This window comes from Anomaloglossus baeobatrachus, chromosome 1 (genome assembly GCF_048569485.1).
Source record: "Anomaloglossus baeobatrachus isolate aAnoBae1 chromosome 1, aAnoBae1.hap1, whole genome shotgun sequence".
Classification (NCBI taxonomy): domain Eukaryota; kingdom Metazoa; phylum Chordata; class Amphibia; order Anura; family Aromobatidae; genus Anomaloglossus; species Anomaloglossus baeobatrachus.
This window is the reverse complement of record NC_134353.1, coordinates 639,941,641-639,957,615: the sequence shown is the minus strand read 5'-3', so window position 1 is coordinate 639,957,615 and position 15,975 is coordinate 639,941,641.

Genomic DNA, 15,975 nt, shown 5'->3' with positions numbered 1-15,975 from the left:
TATAGAATTACTGACGGAGGGTCTTATAGACCCCTGCCCATCACTAATTCTGGGCTTGATGATTATTGTGCACTGTCATTAACCCACATTACCCCAGTTGCCATCACACCAGGGCAATCGAGAAGAGGTGGGTAAAATGACGGGATTGTCACATTTCATGGATGTGACAATTCCAGGGCAGCTGTAGGCTGCTATTCTTAGCCTGGTGGGGTTCCAACAACCATGGGACTCCCCAGGCTGAGCATACCATCCCCCCACTGTCGGGCTTTATCTTGGCTGGGTATCAAAATTGAGGGGACCACATGCCATTTTTAAAAGTTATTTATTTAAATAATTTAAAAAAAAAGTCACATGCAGTTCCTCTCATTTTGATACACAGCCAAGATAAGCACAAGGCTGAGGGCTGTAGCCTTTAGCTGCAAGCCTTACCTGTGCTGGGTGTCATAATATGGAGGAGCCCTACACCAATTGTTTTATTTATGTATTGTTATTCCACGATATTAACTTGCAGACAGTTGCACTGCTTTTGCTACCCACCGATAGTCCTGGCGCCTGTGATTGTTTGCAGTCAGATGTTGTCACACAGGCTGGGGGCGCCTTCTGACTGCAACCACTCACAGATGCCAGGACGGTTGGTGGGCGCGGAAAGCAGTGCATATGGATGAGCAATGATGAGCGGCACAGGAAGTGAAGGAGAGGCCGCGGGAGCATCATACAGCCGTGCCGGAGCCTTTGTAAGTATGAAGCGCTTGCTTCATTCTAAGTGTCTTTATTTTTCCTTTATTTTTTTAACTTCCTGAGTGCAGGATCTGGATCAATATCTGGAATCCCGGGCCTGGGTCCGGCACCCGGGCACCTTTGAAATCACGCAGATCCGGACTTTTAAGTCCACTTTACACACAGAGATAAATCTTTGGCAGATCTGTGGTTGCAAGTGAAATCATGGACAGATTGTTCCATTTGTACACAGCAACAAACCTGGCACTGATTGTCCACAATTTCACTGCAACCACAGATTTGCCAAAAAATTATCTCTGTGTGTAAAGGGGCCTTTACAGTTCGGGTATGCCCATCACTAGTTATTTTGCAAAAGTTCTACCTCCCTGTGGTATGTTACACTTACTTTATATCATGTTAAATAATTAGCATTTCAAAATAAAACTATATGCAGACGTGCCACCCCCCGTGGAAGCAGCCGAGCTGCTCGGATCCGGGTTCGCTGTGGCTCGAGGGTCTCCGGACCCGGGGGTCGTGCAGCCACTCAAATGTATGGGGGTATTTACAGGGGAGTTTAGATATAGTTCGTGTCGCCACTTGTGGTGTACGGTAATTTGGGAAAGTTCTGCCACTGCCGTTGGGAGCACCCGGGGTGATGGAATGGGGCAGCAAGGTGTTGTAGCCCTCCACGGGTAGGGGGATGCCCCGGGGCTCGATGATGGGGGTGCCGTGGGATGCAGGGGTTACTCTTGTACTCACTCAGTTCACAAGTAGACACCAACAACCGGGTAAACCAATTCTCTGGGTACCGCTGCCGCTGAGGGGAGCTCGTTTGGGTCCCGTCCCCAATAGTGTCGCCTTGAGATACGTGACCTGCCTCCTGGCATTTAGTTTAACTTCAACTTGGTGGCCCAGTAGTATGGAACTTGCCGGGCCCCGCTCCCCACTGTGACTAAGTGTGGGAGCTTGCTCTCAGGGCTCGCGCTTGGGATTTTCTGGACCGTTTTGGATTGGAAAGTCCTATCCCCCTTGTTACGCTAATGCCTTGATTCTGGCGCGGGTTGGAAAAGATCATAAAGGCTCCGTTCTTCTCAGGTGAATTATCGGGTTGCCTAAAGCTACTCCCCAACTTCGGGTCTGTGTACCCCGTCGTGCCTTCGGTCCCAGACCGGTGACAGTGCTAGGCTGCTGGCTGTCCTCCTCAACAGGTCCAGGCACCTTGCCACAATACCCTGCGACCGGGGGTCCGACTCCTCTAGGCCCAGACCACCGTCTGCAACTTAGACAGCTTCACTAGGAGCCACCGCTCTCGACCTCCTCTCTCTTTCACTCTCTCTCCTTCACTCTACTCCACTGTACTGACTACACTCCTCATCTCCCCTTCCTGACCCCCCAGGTGGGCGACTCTATTCCATTCAAGCCGTCCACTGGTGTGCCTGGTGGGTGTGGTGCAGGGTGTATCTAGGATTTGATTTGCTGTTGGAGGCAACACTATTTAGATATGGACCCAGAACCAAGAGGGAGGTGGAATACTGCACGGAAGGGCAGCTTGTGCAGTACTCTGTGACGACCTGATAGTCCAGGGGTGTCACACAGAAACCACCTTAGTTCCTGCTAGTACTGGCTCCAGACAGCCAGAATTTCAGAAGTTTGAAGTGTGAAGCTCCCGGTAACAAATATAGCCCATTGACTTTAGAAGACAAAAGAAGTACAGAATTTTCAAATAAAAAAAAACCCAAAATGGTGGGAAAAAATTGAAGATCACATTTTAGCATATACAGTATCCATTCTGCATAGACAAAATAAATTAAAAATAAATTTAAGGCAGTATGAAGTTCTGAATACCAGTGGGGCTAATTTCTCTAGTGATGTGAGTGGATTGTGAAGATGTTCCCCAATGAATAAATAAATCCCCAGTAAATGATAATCATATTGCTATAAGTAGTGCATGCGCTAAACGCTGTATCTTCTCTGCCATGTAACGCTGAGCAGGTTTTCATTAAGAGCAGTGGGATCAGGTAATTAGGGCTCGCGCACTCTATCTGAAGCTTCTTTAACAGCACGTCTTTTTAGTGACAGATAATATCAGCTAAACTTTCACTGCAATGTTTTATCAGTAATCTTCAATCTAACTTGAATCAACACAATATGAGTTGTGTCTGCTGGAGAGACCTAGGCTGCACTAGGATATTACAATTGTGAGATGTGTTAATAGAAAAAAATCACTACATGTGTAGTCATATTCAATTACACTATTGCCAAATAGAAATTAGTTGGACATGCTTCCAGCACAGCTAGCTTGGGGTGTGCTGTTTTATTGATCTGTGTCCTCCCTAAATAGCTGTCTAGCTGTCTTGAACAATATGTTAGAAAGAAGGTAAAGCTAAACAGGATGATATATACACTGGAGATCAAAATTAGAGAACAATGCATGATCACTTGCTTTTTTCAGAAATAATGTAATCTACAGTGATCAACATTTGAAGGGTTTTTTTTTGTATGGAGTGCACCATGCCACTAGAACAGTGTTTTACAAAAAGGCCAGAGTTTATCAACATAAAATCTTTTCCCAATCTTTGCCCAAAACGTGATGATCATAATTAGAGAACAGCAATGACTGTAGCACAGAGAAAGATTATAAGTACATTTTCTGAAGGTAATAACAGTCACCAATCAGTAGGAAGTGTACAGGCTTTGCTTTGAATGACTTCAGCACATCTGCGGCCACAGGACATCACTAGTCTCTCATACTGCTCTGGTGTGATTTGGTCCACTCTTCTTCCAGTCTTTTTCACAGTTATTTGACTTTTGTGGGTTTCTTGGCCATCATTTTGTCATCAAGGATATTCCAGAGGTTTTCTATTGAGTTTAGATCAGGACTCTGGGCTGACCATTTCATTGTTTCAATGTTTTATGTTTCAATGAACTGCTTTACCCATTCTCCTGTTGGAAAATTGCTGGCTGATTGAGTGATGAATGCAAGTAAGAAACCACGTAATGAAGAAGGTTCTGATGTCCACTTGCAGTCACTCTGCCATGTAGCTGTATGAGAGGTCCAACTCCTGCTGCAGAAAACATTCCCCAAACCATGACACTTTCTCCACCACCTTTCACTGACTTCTTAATACACTTTGGGTTCAGTCTTTCCTGAGTTTCTTGACGAACATAATGTTTACCATTAGACCCAAATAAATTAATCTTGCTTTCATCACTAAAATGAACTGTGGACCACTTCCCCTCTGTTCACACAACATGCTCCTCACCAAAAGTGAGTCTAGCCATTTGATTCTTTCTGCTAGTCAGAGGTTTAAGCGGGCTTTACACACTGCGGTATTGGTACCGATATCGCTAGTGTGGGTACCTGCCCCTATCTGTTGTGCGACATGGGCAAATCACTGCCCGTGCCGCACAACATCGCCCAGACCCATCACACATACTTACCTGCCTGGCGACGTCGCTGTGACCGGCAAACCGCCTCCTTTCTAAGGGGGCGGTCCGTGCGGCGTCACAGCGACGTCACTGAGCGGCCGTCCAATAGAAGCGGAGGGGCGGAGATGAGTGGGACGTAACATCCCGCCCACCTCCTTCCTTCCGCATAGCGGCCGGGAGGCAGGTAAGGAGAGCTTCCTCGTTCCTGCGGTGTCACACGGAGCGATGTGTGCTGCCGCAGGAACGAGGAACAACCTCGTTACTGCTGCAGTAATGATTTTCGAGAATGGACCCCCATGTCACCGATGAGCGTTTTTGCACGTTTTTGCAACAATGCAAAATCGCTCACAGATGTCACACGCAACGGCATCGCTAATGCGGCCGGATGTGCGTCACCAATTCCGTGACCCCAACGAGTTCGCATTAGCGATGTCGTAGCGTGTAAAGCCCCCTTTAGGCACTGCAGAGTGGGCTTTTAGTCCAAATGTTCCTATTTGTTGTGACACTATGACGAAACAGTGCCTTACCAGGATTCACCTGCAGTGTTGAAACGACTACCCATGGAGATTCTCCGCATTATCCTATCTTCTCTTGTATTTGTGTTTTAAGGGGGACCAGCCTTCTTGGGGGACTTTTAAAGATGTAAAAATGCAAGATTCTTGAAATCACAGACTTCAACCACCAATTTCTCTTGCTATGGCTGATAGGGTCACCCCTTTGAGCAAACCATCATTTTACTGTGATCCCATTGTCTCCCATGCAAGAATCAGAGTACTGGTGTGGAAAAAATGGAGAACTTAATTTCCCCATCTTCTCCACTGTCTGTGTTGTCATAAACCGGACTGCACTCAGATGACTCACTGTAGTCTGATGTTTTGCACGAACCCATAGACTTGAATGGGTGCGCGTGATCTGATATACACTGGCAGCTTGCAGCAATTTATTTTTCTCATGCTAAGTTGGCAAGAGAAAAAAATTGCTAGTTGACAATGCTCCATAGTATAACATAGGGCTGAGGCCTATCTGATAAAACATCAGGTAGCACTTGGCTGTGTTATATGCCAGTGGGAGCCCAAATAGTTAAAATCAATCAACACCACAACTACATCTACAAAAAGTCGCAGTGTAGCCCCCATCTTAGTTTAGTCAGAATACAAACTCTCATTGCAGAAATACATCGGGGTGCTATCCATGTGCCTGACATTACTGCGTGTTGTTAAATTCCCTATGAAAGTTATGTATTGTCAGAATACGGCCTATTGTTGAAATAAGTGCCGAAATGTGTGTGTGTTAACATATTTTTTTTCTCTAAAAATGATGGCATTTATGCTAATATTTCATGTCATTTCCCATAATTAAAAATGATTAGGGGAGATGCACATCAGAAACACGTTGATGCACATGCTATAATAGTGTTTTTTTTTTATTAATACCTGATGTCCCGTGTACAAGAATTTTTGGATGACAGCAATGGTGAGCCGGATTTACTACTACTACTACTACTACTACTACTACTACTACTACTACTACTACTACAACCACTACTATAACAAAAGCTGATACTTTAGTTAAGGCCCAGTCACACACCACGACTTACCAGCGATCCCGAAAACGATGTGACCTGATAGGGATCGCTGGTAAGTCGCTGGGAGGTCGCAGGTGAGATGTCATACAATCAGACCTTACCAACGATGCAGGAATAATATAGGTCGCAGTAGCGACCTGTATAACGATCTCAGCAGTCACTATGACCCTGTCACACAGTGTCAAACACAGCGATGTGTCCTGCCCAGCAGGACATCGACTTTGAAGAAAATGGCCTGGACCATTCTGCAACAACTAGCGATCTCACAACAGGGGCCTAATCGCTGGTAGATGTCACACATAACGAGATCGCTAACGGGATCGCTACTGCGTCACAGAAACCGTGACTCAGCTGCGATCTCGCTAGCGATCTCGTTATGTGTGACGGTACCTTTAGGCTGGGTTCACATGTCCTGTAATGATGTGTTTGTAACGGATATTATGGAGGTCTAATAATGAATCCAGTAAGAGATTGTACAAATGGATCACTTTTTTAACTGATCCGTTTTACGGATCAGTTAACAGATGTTATCATTTTATAGAGATAGCTAGATAGAGAGATAGAATAGAATAGGAAGAATAGATAGATAAAAAGAACAGATAGAATAATTGATAGATATAGAGAGAGAGAGATGGCTTGTTCAGCTATTTAGCAGAATTTAAAAATAACTTTAGATAAAAAAAATGACAAAAGGTTCCCCCCAATTTTCATATCCAGCACAGGTCCAGCAACAACCCTCAGCCATCAGCTGTACCTTGGCTGGCTGTTTTTGTTTGTTTTTTTTGTTTTTTTTTTCTTTTGTTTTTTTTTAATGGGGGGGGGAAACTCATGTCATTTTTTGTTTTAATTATTCTTTTAGTTCTGCTAAATGGCTGTACAAGCCATCTATCTATCTATCTATCTATCTATCTATCTATCTATCTATATCAATATCTATCTATCTATATCTATCTATCCATCTGTATATATCCATCTATATCTATACCATCCAATCCAATCCTATTCCATTCTATTCTATCCTATCCTAATATCAATAGCATTTATGGGCAAAGGATTTGTTCTAGCATAATGGGAGTCTATGGGCAACAGATCCAATAACTGCTAGATGAATTGATGCTTTACAAATGGATTCATTGCCCATAGACTCCCATTATGCTCTGATCTGTGTTTGGATCCGCAAAAGACAAGTTCTGCACCCAGGACTTTTTTTCCATCCAAAACAATGGATGGCTGATGGATTGGCACCTAAGGGATAACAAGTTTTGACAGAACCATCATCATTATTGTCAATGGATCAGGTTTTTCCAGAATTTGCATTTTCCAAATGGATGCAAAACTGGAAATCATTACAGGATGTATGAACATAACCTAATAAAGCTGGACACATATAATACAGCAGCAAACATTGACAATAAATGATGGCAAGAGGTAACCTTTTCCCTTCCTTGCACATTTGCCTCTGCACAATTGTGCCTAGAGCACTCCAATAGAAATAAATGAAAATCTTTAGACCAGTGCTCCTTCTAAGGCCTCTTTCACACGTCCGTGAAAAACCATGCACGTTTTTCACGGAAGTGTCAGAGGTGCGATTTGCCCTCCATGACCCGTGTTTGTGGGCTACGTGTGTTCTCCGTGTGTTATCCATGATAACACACGAGAACGGGAAGTTTCTACTCACCTGTCCCTGGCGTCACTGTCCGTGGTGCTGATCTTCGGTCTCTGGTCCTGCCGACTCCCCGGTGCTGCTGCTTCCGGCCGCAGTGAAGTGAATATTCAATGAGCATAATGAGCGGCGGTCGGAAGCAAGTGACAGCAGCGGCAGAGACAGGAGGGCAGGAGAAGGTATGTAAAGTTTTGTTATTTTTCTCACAGACATATGTCTTCTCTCCGGTGCGTGTCACAAAGAACACATCCGTGTGGTTCGTGTGTGACACGTTTGCGTTCCGTGTGACACCCGTCATGCTGGAGAGAAAACGGACGTGTCGGCGTGAGAAACACACGGACACGCGTAAGTACGGAACGGACACACGTTCCGTGCGCAAATACTTACGTGTGTCCAAAACCATAGGAATACCTAGGTCTACGTGTGTATGTGTCTCCGGTATGTGAGAAAACTGCCAAACACGTACCGGATAAACTGAAAAATAAGGAGCGCTGATAGTGTAATACCAACAGATCAGTGAGGTAGATCAGGAAAAATACACTCACCTGAAAAGGTTGTGAGATAGTCACAACCACTGATAGAGCATAGGATGAAGGCGTCTGCTGCAGCCCCACAAGGATGTGCATACAAATCAGAGTGAAGAGGGGGTTAATGCCGCGCATCAGCCAAAATGAAGATGTAGCATGTTGATGTTATAAACGTATTCTTTTATTCCATCGGTCTACGCGTTTCGAGGATACACCTCTTCTTCAGGACCAGTGCATCAACAAAGTACTTTGTTGATGCACTGGTCCTGAAGAAGAGGTGTATCCTCGAAAAGCGTAGACCGATGGAATAAAAGAATGCGTTTATAACATCAACATGCTACATCTTCATTTTGGCTGATGCGCGGCATTAACCCCCTCTTCACTCTGATTTGTAAACACGTACCGGAGGCACGTACGTGTGAAGGGGGCCTAATGTTATGTGATCTGGAAAGTAAAAAGTAAAAACATCCTATTAATGTATTAATGAGATAAAGGAGCCCTCCCATGAAATTTTTTTCTTTTCGTTACTCAGTCTGTGTATACACTGAAGATCAAAATTATGAACAATGTATGATCAATGGCTTTTTTGAGAAATAATGTAATTACATTGAACAACATTTGAAGGGGTTTTTTGTAAGGGGTACACACATGCCACTAGAATAGTTTTTTACAAAAGATCCAAAGTTTATCATCATAAAACCTTGATTTTGCCCAAAATATATTTAATCATGATCATAATTAGAGAACAACAATGACTGTAGCACAGAGAATGATTATAATCACATTTTCTGAAGGTAACAACAGTCACCAACCAGTAAGAAGTGTACAGGCCTTTGCTTTGAATGACTTCAGCACATCTGTGTTCACAGTCCATCACTACAGTAGTCTTCTACACTGCTCTGATGTGATTTTGGACCACCCTTTTTCCAGTCTCTTCCATAATTATTTGACCATTGTGGGTTTCTTGGACATAACTTTGTCACCAAGGATTTTCAAGAGGTTTTCTATTGGGTTTAGATCAGGACTCTGGGTTGGCCATTTCATTGTTTCAATGTTTTCTGTTTCAAGGAACTGCTTTACCTGTTTTGCTGTGTGACAAGGGGCATTATCCTGCATGAAAATTGCTGGCTGATTGAGTGATGAACGCAAGTAAGGAACCACGTGTTGTTGAAGAAGGTTCTGATACACACTTGCATTCACTCTGCCATGTAGCTGTATGAGATGTCCAACTCCTGCTGCAGAAAACATTCCCCAAACCATGACACTTCCTCCACCACCTTTCACTGACTTCTTATCGCATTTTGTGTTCAATCTTTCCCAAGATTGTTGACGAACATAATGTTTCCCATCAGACTCAAAAAAATTAAACTTGCTTTCATCACTAAAATGAACTGTGGACCACTTCTCCTCTGTTCACACAACCTGCTCCGTTTGATTTTTACTGCTAATGAGAGATTTGGTCACTGCAGAGTGGGCTTTCAGTCAAAATGCTCTTAAACATTGTGACACTGTATGATGAGACAGATACTTACCCTGTTCAGTGCTGAACTGGCGAGCAATTCCAGCTGCAGTGTTGAAACGATTACCTGTCCTCTCGCATTTGTCTTTCGAGTCTTTCACAGACTTGGAAAGACCAATTTCTCTTGTTATGTGTGCCGCCCCTGCAGCAGTCGAACTGCTCGGGTCCGGGGTTGCTGTGGCTCGAAGGTCTCCGGATCCGGAGGCTTGCGGCCACTCAAAGGTAAGGGGGTATTTACGGGGGATAAATGTTCGTGACGCCACCCGTTGTTTGTGGTAAAGGGAGTACCGCCGCTGCCGATAGCAGTACCCCGGGGAGATGGAGTGGGGCAGCCAGATGATGTTCCCTCCACGGGTAGGAGAGACCCCAGGACTCTGGAGATATATAGGTGGCGGATAGCATTGTGAAGGCTATGCGGGCAGGTAGGACGCAGGGGGGGAGCAGTGTACTCACTCAGGCTGTGTGGATGTTGGTGCAACCATTAAGCAGACTCTGACACAGGAGTAAACCAAGTCTCTGGGTGCCACTGCCACTCTGGGGAGCTCGTCCGGGTATCTGTCCCTGCTGTTATTGCTAGTGGTCCGGAGCCTGCCTTCATGCACAATTATGTAGTTGTTCCTGAGTGACCCTTCGGCATGAAGCTGTCAGGATCCCGCTCCCTATATTTAAATAGTGGAGCTGTGCTTTCGGTGGCTGACACTTGGGATTTCAGTGGGCTGCATAAGCTGGAAAGCCCTATCCCCCTCGTTGTGTTGGTGCCTTCGATCTCTGCGCTCTTGGGGAAAGTTCATAAAGAGACTATCCTCCACAGGTGAATTACCAGGTTGCGTGAAGCTACTCCCTGATCTAGGCTCCTGTACCCCACCATGCTCGGTACTGGTCCGGTTACAGGGCTTTCCGGTGATGACCGTTCTCCAAAACTAAGTTAGGGCACCCTTCTCCAACACCCTGTGACCGGGTCTCCGACTCCTCTGATCCCAGACCACCGTCTGCGACCCAACCAAGGTCACACAGGGAGCTACAACTCCCTCAGCTCCTCACTTTCTGAGGGCAACTACTCGATTGACTTTGTCCCTCCCACCAGTCTGCCTGACCCCTAGGCGGGTTGGCCTTTTCCAGCTAGACCACGCACTGGTGTGCCTGACAGGGTGTGGTGTGAGGTGTGGTTAGGATTGGAGTGCTGATGGAAGCAATACCAGTAGTTAGGATCCCAGAACCATGGAGGGTGAGTTCTGCACCATGAGAGACAGGGGTGCAGTTCCCTGTGAAACCCTGATAGAGTCAGGGGCGTCACATTATGGCTGATAGGAACTCCCCTTTGGTCTTCATCTAGACACGTAAAACCACAAATAATAGAAATTCGAGGTAGAATGACCAGAAAACCACATAAACTAAACCTCAAAATAAATATCTTTATTAATAGTATTGATTTAAAATATAGACACCATATGTCTTTCAGACAACAGTAAACAAATACAAAGTGAGTGAAAGCTTTATTGAAAAAAAGAAAGGCGTGAGAGAATGAGTAATAGATCAGTGATAGGTATCGGGTTTCATAGAACCTAATCTAGATCCTTAAATAACCCTTCCTACCAGCGGAGGGTGTCATAATGTTTAGGACCCCCCCCGCTCCAGATGGCTGGCCCTCACTATTCCTATTTTCTACTGGCTTGTGTCCACCACCAACAAACAGGTGCAAAGGTGTATTTAAGACAAACTACATGTAATACACAATAGCGTTAAATGTAGGTTTTTTCGCTGAATCAATAATCCGATCTTGATATTTGTTAGAACGGAGCGACAGGGCCTGCCAAGCGGGCTCCTGCAGCTCCTCCCGACACGTTTCCCCCCCTTCTAACGCAATGAAAGGGGGTTCATCAGGGGTACTAAGTAGAAGACACTTAAAAATTGGTTAAAGCCAGTGACTCGATAAGTCTGCTGACCAGGATAAGTGCAACAAATATTACTGTATCCTTTTTTCACAAGATCCCCTATTGTTCCATCAGGATAAATGGACTTATAGGAGGGGTTATGCCTTTGGGCCTACTGATTCTTCCTTAATGAACAATGGCCCAACAAATGTATAGTAATCTCCAATTTAAATGAAGAGAGAATCCTTTGCAACCAATGTATCAAGGTAGGGGTTGTTCCAGCCTGATTCCTGGAGAATTTTCACCACAATGTTCCTGATTCTTCCTTAATGAACAGGGGCCCAACGGATGTATATTAATCTCCAATTTAAATGAAGAGAGAATCCTTTGAAACCAATGTGTCAAGGTAGGAGTTGTTCCAGCCTGATTCCTGGAGAATTTTCACCACAAGGCTCCTGCAAGAGAAAAGATACCATCCAAGGACCATCTATGTGGTCATAGTAGACAAACTGCTGCAATCAGCAATAAGTGATAGGCCACCGGTAGAAGGGAGAAAAAATATACCCAAAGAAGTCCTCTAGACAACTCCACCTGCAAAGACCCTATCCGGGTCCCGAGTGCCGATACACATCTGAAACGCAGATGTTTCAGATGTGTATCGGCACTCGGGACCCGGATAGGGTCTTTGCAGGTGGAGTTGTCTAGAGGACTTCTTTGGGTATATTTTTTCTCCCTTCTACCGGTGGCCTATCACTTATTGCTGATTGCAGCAGTTTGTCTACTATGACCACATAGATGGTCCTTGGATGGTATCTTTTCTCTTGCAGGAGCCTTGTGGTGAAAATTCTCCAGGAATCAGGCTGGAACAACTCCTACCTTGACACATTGGTTTCAAAGGATTCTCTCTTCATTTAAATTGGAGATTAATATACATCCGTTGGGCCCCTGTTCATTAACCCCTTCACGACCGCGGGCAGTAAAATTACGTCCTATTTTAACGTGACTTAACGACCAGGGACGTAATTTTACTGCCTAAACTTCATTTGATTGCCGTGGCCATAGCAACGGCTTTCAAATGATGTCCCCTGCTGTTTCTTACAGCAGGGGACCTTTGCTTGACCCCAGGGGGGCGGCATCGCCACCCCCTATCGACGATCGATGTGATTGGCTGTTCAAATCTGAACCGCCAACCACATCGATCGCACTAATTTCGGCAAAAATAATGCCCGAATTAGTGCAATCCTGTGAGATCCAGCTATGAGATGCCGCAGCTGCTGCAGCATATCATAGGTGGACCTCAAACATGTCTCCCCCAGCCCCTGCAGCACTGATTGGAGCGATCGTGCTATGACGCGCAATCGCTCCAATCAGTGTGCAGTGGGGCGGTGTGATTTGCCGGTGGCCGCCCTCCCCAGGCCTGTGCTGGCCTGCGAGCCCTCCCCCAACATGTCTGCAGCGTGCAGTGGCTGGTACTTGTGGTACCACGCCACCGCCGCTGCTGCCGCCGCCGCCGCCCTAGCTGTCACCGCTGCTGCACGTGAGTACTGTGCTCACTTTGCAGCCAGCCCGTGCGCGCTCCCGTGGTGCCCCTGCGCGCTCCCGTGGTGCCCCTGCGCGCTGCCATGGTAGCCCCTGCCGTGCCCCCCCCGCGATCTGCTCCCCCCAACCCCCCCCCCCCCGACATCCCGATCTGCTCCCCCGCGATCTGACTGCCTCCCCCATTATCTCTGTTCTGCAGCTCCCTCTCCGGTCTCCCCCTCTGCTCTACCCCCTCCCCCTCTGCTTCCCCCCCCCTCTCTGCTCTCACCCCCCCCCCCCCCCTCCCCCTCTGCTCTCCCCCGACGTCCTCTTACCTGTCTTCACCGGCCTGATCACATCTGCGTCCATCGCTGGGTCCTTCCTGGGCATTCTGCTGATCTGCCTGCTGCTCCTGTAAAGCTGTCCATCTCTCTGCCATCTGTTCCTCTGCAGCTCTTCTGGTCAGTGATCCTCCTGCTAGTCCTCTGGGTACTGTGAGTATAACTTTTTTTTTCCGTATCCCCTGTCCATTTTTACACCTCATCTGTCCGTGCGTCCCGCCAAGCGCTGATCAGGGATGCAGATAACGGATCGGCATCCCTGCTCAATTTTTGGCGTGACTTTTTTTTTTCCGTATCCCCGACGCTTTTTGTATCACATCCGTCTGTGCGTCCCGCCAAGCGCTGATCAGGGATGCAGATAACGGATCGGCATCCCTGCTCAATTTTTGGCGTGACTTTTTTTTTTCCGTATCCCCGACGCTTTTTGTATCACATCCATCCGTGCGTCCCGCCAAGCGCTGATCAGGGATGCACATAACGGATCGGCATCCATGGTCAATTTTTGGCGTGACTTTTTTCCATATTTGCGACGCTTTTTGTATCGCATCCGTCCGTGCGTCCCACCAAGCGCTGATCAGGGATGCACATAACGTATCTGCATCCATGGTCAATTTTTGGCGTGACTTTTTTTTTTTTACGTATCCTCGACGCTTTTTTTTATCGCATCCGACCGTGCGTCCTGCAGCGGCCGATCAGTGCACTGCGTCTGTGCGTTTGAAAAGTCAAATGGCGCTCCTTCTCTTCTGAGCCCCGCCATGCGCTCAAAGAATTTATTTCCACCACATATGAGGTATCTGCGTACTCAGGAGAAAATGCACAATACATTTTATGGTGCATTTTTTCCTGATAGCCTTGTGAAAAAAAAAGCTACCTAGTTGAAGCAACCGTTTTGTGGTAAAAAAATTTTTTTTTCTTTTCACGGCTCAACGCTATAAACTTCTGTGAAGCCCCCAGGTGTTCAAAGTGCACATCAAACATCTAGAAAAATTATTTGAGGGCTCTAGTTTCCAAAATGGTGTCACTTGTGGGGGAGCTCCACTGTTTAGGCACCATAGGGGGTCTCCAAACGTGACATGGCGTCCGCTAATGATTCAAACCAATTTTGCTGTCAAATGGCGCTCCTTCTCTTCTGAGCCCCGCCATGCGCCCAAACAATTACTTTCCACCACATATGAGGTATCTGCGTACTCAGGAGAAATTGCACAATACATTTTATGGTGCATTTTTTCCTGTTACCCTTGTGAAAAAAAAGCTACCTAGTTGAAGCAACTGTTTTGTGGTAAAAAATTTTTTTTTCTTTTCATGGCTCAACGCTATAAACCTCTGTGAAGCCCCCAGGTGTTCAAAGTGTACATCAAACATCTAGAAAAATTATTTGAGGGCTCTAGTTTCCAAAATGGTGTCACTTGTGGGGGAGCTCCACTGTTTAGGCACCATAGGGGGTCTCCAAACGTGACATGGCGTCCGCTAATGATTCCAACCAATTTTGCTGTCAAATGGCGCTCCTTCTCTTCTGAGCCCCGCCATGCGCCCAAACAATTACTTTCCACCACATATGAGGTATCTGCGTACTCAGGAGAAAATGCACAATACATTTTATGGTGCATTTTTTCCTGATAGCCTTGTGAAAAAAAAAGCTACCTAGTTGAAGCAACCGTTTTGTTGTAAAAAAAATTTTTTTTCTTTTCACGGCTCAACGCTATAAACTTCTGTGAAGCCCCCAGGTGTTCAAAGTGCTCACCAAACATCTAGAACAATTATTTGAGGGCTCTAGTTTCCAAAATGGGGTCACTTGTGGGGGAGCTCCATTGTTTAGGCACCTCAGGGGGTCTTCAAACCCGACATGGCGTCCGCTAACAGGTGCAGCTAATTTTGCACTCAAAAATTCAAATGGCGCTCCTTGCCTTCCGAGCACTGCTGTGTGTCCAAACATTTGATTTCCACCACATATGAGGTATCTGCGTACTCAGGAGAAAATGCACAATACATTTTATGGTGCATTTTTTCCTGTTACCCTTGTGAAAAAAAAAGCTACCTAGTTGAAGCAACCGTTTTGTGGTAAAAATTTTTTTTTTCTTTTCACGGCTCAACGCTATAAACTTCTGTGAAGCCCCCAGGGGTTCAAAGTGCTCACCAAACATCTAGAAAAATTATTTGAGGGCTCTAGTTTCCAAAATGGGGTCACTTGTGGGAGAGCTCCATTGGTTAGGCACCTCAGGGGGTCTTCAAACCCGACATGGCGTCCGCTAATGAGTGCAGCTAATTTTGCGTTCAAAAATTCAAATGGCGCTCCTTCCCTTCCGAGCTCTGCCGTGCGCCCAAACAATTGATTTTTACCACATATGGGGTATCAGCGTACTCAGGAGAACATGCACAATAAATTGTATTGTGTACTTTCTCTTTTCTCCCTTGTAAAAATTAAAATTGTATGGCTAAAGTAACATTTTTGTGTTAAAAAGTAAAATTTTCATTTTTTCCTTCCACATTGCTTTGGTTCCTGTGAAGCACCTAAAGGGTTAATAAACTTATTGGATGTGGTTTTGAGCAGTGTGAGGGGTGTAGTTTTTAGAATGGGGTCACTTTTGGGTATTTTCTGTCACCTAGGCCTCTCAAAGTCACCTCAAATGTAATGTGGTCCCTAAAAAAAATTATTTTGTAAATTTTGTTGGAAAAATGAGAATTTGCTGATGACCTTTGACCCCTTCTAACTTCCTAACGGAAAAAAAATTTGTTTCGAAAATTGCGCTGATGTAAAGTACACAAGTGGGAAATGTTATTTAGTAACTATTTTGTGTGACATATCTC